Here is a 3850-nt window from a genome sequence, read left to right on the forward strand (position 1 = left end):
TTGTAACTCTAATGAGAGCAGTCTCAGTACTATGATACGGTCTAAATCCTGACTAGAAATCCTCACAGATACCATTTTTCTCTAAGAAGGAATATAATTGTGAGGATACTACCATTTCTAGTATCTTGGACAGAAAAGGGAGATTCGAGATCGGTCTGTAATTAACTAGTTCTTTGGGGACAAGTTGTGGTTTTTGGATGAGAGGCTTAATAACAGCCAGTTTGAAGGTTTTGGGGACATATCCTAATGACAAATTAATAATAGTCAGAAGAGGATCTATGACTTCTGGAAGCACCTCTTTTAGAAGCTTAGATGGAATAGTTTCTAACATGTTGTTGGTTTAGATGATTTAACAAGTTTATGCAATTCTTCTTCTCCTATAGAAGAGAATAAGTGGAATTGTTCCTCAGGGGATCTATAGCAAGCTATCCGATGCGTTACTGTAGCTGAAGGCTGCATGGTTACAATTTTATTTCTAAAAGTATCGATCTTGGAAGTAGTTCATAAAGTCATTACTGCTGTGCTGTTGGGAAATGTCAACACCTGTTGATACTTTATTTTTCGTTAGTTTAGCCACTGTATTGAATAAATACCTGGGGTTATGTTTGTTTTCTTCTAAAAGAGTAATCAGATCTAGCAGTTTTTAATGCTTTTCTGTAGGATAGGGTACTTTCCCGCCAAGCAATACGAAATACCTCTGGTTTTGTTTTCCGCCAGCTGCGCTCCATTTTCCGGGCTGCTCTCTTTAGGGTGTGAGTGTGCTCATTATACCACGGTGTCAGACTGTTTTCCTTAATCTTCCTTAAGCATAAAGGAGCAACCATATCTAAAATGCTAGAAAAGAGTCCATAGTTTCTGTTACATCATCAAGTTGTTCTGAGGTATTGGATATGCTAATGAATTGAGCTAAATCAGGAAGATTACTTACAAAGCAGTCTTTTGTAGTAGAAGTGATGGTTCTACCAAACTTGTAACAAGGAGCAGAATTTACAGTTTTAGCGATATGAAGTTTGCACAAGACTAGATAATGATCTGCGATATCATCGCTTGGCTGCATCATTTCAACACCATCGACATTAATTCCATGTGACAGTATTAAATCTAGAGTATGATTTCGACAATGAGTAGGTCTTGACACGTGTTGTCTAACCCCAATAGAGTTCAGAATGTCTATGAATGCTGATCCCAATCCCAATTATCAACATGGATATTAAAATCACCAACAATTCACGAGTTCACACTTACATATAATGAACCGAGTAAAGGTTATGCGTATTTGGCGTGCTGTCCGGGGAGAGGGCTCCGAGCTCGGTAATTACTCTCGAGCCCGGGGTACTCCCCCTGTCCGAGGAGAGGGGTCCGAGCTCGGGATTAAGCCCGGACTCAGAATGCTCCCCCCGAGTGTTCCTCCCCGTGCTGGGGTAGGAACGAGCTGAAGGTGAGGAGTCGGGGTGGTGGAGGGATGCTTAAAACTTTCTCCAGCCAGCACTAACTCGGATAAAAAAAATTCAGCAAATTCTTTAATAAAGTCTGTATGGTGCCCTGGTGGCCTGTATACAGTAGCCAGTACAAACATCACAGGGGATTTATCATTAGCACTTGTTTCTCTGGATAATGTTATATGAAGCACCATTACTTCAAACGAGTTATATTTGAAGCCCGCCCTCTGAGAACAACTGAAAATATTTTAAATTGTAGCAACACCTCCTCCTTGTCATGGGTCATGGTGCGGAGGAAGCACATGGAGAGGAAGTAATCCACAATAGAGTCTTTAATTAAAACAAAGAACAAAACACTCTGAAATGGAGGGAGACAACAACCACGATGTAACTTTAATGCAAGACAAGGGAACTGAGGAAAACACAGGGCTTATAAACACATGGAACGTAATCGGGGAGAACAGAAATAGGTGAGGAGTAATCAAAAACAGGTGAACAGAATAAACGAGGATTAACTAAATGAGAACAGGAACTGAACCAAATAGGGGCAACCAGGAAACAGAGACAAACATGTGATCGATATCGCCCCCCTCCGAAAGGCGCGACCTCGTGCCTTGGAGGTCCCTCAGGACAGGCTTGGACCGGACACCGGTACCGGACAGGCAAGGTGGTACCGGATCTCATGGCGGAGCGGGCAGCTGGGGGAGCCATGGCAGAGCGGATAGTTCAGGAGGCCATGGCGGAGCAGACAGTTCAGGTTGCCATGGCGGAGCTGGTAGCTCAGGAGGCCATGGCAGATCCACAGGTATATGCCTCCCCCCCCCAAAATTTTATTAGGAATCCTGGGGGGAGCGGGCACTTGAGGGTGCTCTGGACGGGATTCTGGGACTGTAGCCCTCCGTGGGCTATACTCGGGAACAGGAGCTCTCCGTGGGCTATACTCGGGAACTGGGAAGCGCTTGCGAAGAGCTGGCACTGGAGGGTGCTCTGGAGGAGCAGGCACAGCAAGGTGCTTTCGAAGAGCTGACACTAGAGCGAACTCAGGGGCTGGAGCCGACACTGGAGCGCGCCTAGGGACCAGAACCAACTGCCTTCTCCTCCTCAGATTCCCCTCTAGGCTCGAGGTGAAAGGCGCGGCTGGCGGGCTTGCCGTTGCGGTGACCGGCGGGCTTGGGTCAATGGTGGCCGGCGGGCCTGACTTCGTAGCAGTCAGCGGGCCTATCTTCGGAGCGGCGAAACGTGCGTTGGTTTACATGCTGCGGGGGAGAAAACAGTCAACAAAAACTATTCAAAAAAGGCGGAAAACAAACACGGGGGAAAGACGCCACTTACTTTCAGTTTTTGGATCTTGCGTTCTGTCACGGGTCGTGGTGCGGAGGAAGCACATGGAGAGGAAGTAATCCACGATAGAGTCTTTAATTATCAAAACAAGAACAAAACACTCTGATACTGAGGTAGACAACAACCACGATGTAACTAATGCAAGACAAGGGAAGTGAGGAAAACACAGGGCTTATAAACACATGGAATCAGGGAGAACAGAAACAGGTGAGGAGTAATCAATCAAAGCAGGTGAACAGAATAAACGAGGATTAACTAAATGAGAACAGGAACTGAACCAAATAGGGGCAAACAGGAACTAAACGGAAACAAACATGTGACACCCCTTTACCTTTTGGAAATGGCTCATGTTTATAACAGTAATCTTGGGGGTAGACTCGTTTAAAATAATTTAATCATCAGGTTTTAGCCAGGTTTCTGTCAAACAGAGCACATCTAGGTTATGATCAGTCATCTTATCATTTACAAAAAGTGCTTTCATAGAAAGGGACCTGATATTCAATAAGCCAAGCTTTATCATTTGTTTATCAATTTGTATAATCTGTTTTTTATTTGTTGAACATCAATTAAATTGTTACTCTGAAATTGGTTTGGACGTTTTTTGTATTTTCTAGTTCGGGGAACAGACACAGAAACTCTTTCACCTAGATATCACACTATAGAGACTATGTGCTGAGAATGAACTGATTTCTGTGACTTGAGGCGGCTAGCAGACGGTCGGTTTAGCCAGTCTGTCTGCTTCCTGACCTGGGCCCCAGTTAGTCAAGTACAAACTCTAAGACTATGTGCCATATTTCTAGACAGAAGAGCGGCACCACCCCAGGAGGGATGAAGACCATCTCTTTTCAACAGGTCAGGTCTGCCCCAAAAGCACATCCAATTGTCCTATGTTAATCTGTGGGCACCACTTAGACATCCAGCCATTGAGTGAGACAGTCTGCTGTGTATCTCATCACCACGGTAAGCAGGGAGGGGACCAGAACATATTACAGTGTCTGACATCATACTTGCAAGTTCACACACCTCTTTAATGTTATTTTTAGTGATCTCCGACCAGTGTTGGGCAGTAA

The sequence above is a fragment of the Sinocyclocheilus grahami genome, unplaced genomic scaffold (genome assembly GCF_001515645.1).
Source record: "Sinocyclocheilus grahami isolate Dianchi unplaced genomic scaffold, SAMN03320097.WGS_v1.1 scaffold1304.1, whole genome shotgun sequence".
Lineage (NCBI taxonomy): Eukaryota > Metazoa > Chordata > Actinopteri > Cypriniformes > Cyprinidae > Sinocyclocheilus > Sinocyclocheilus grahami.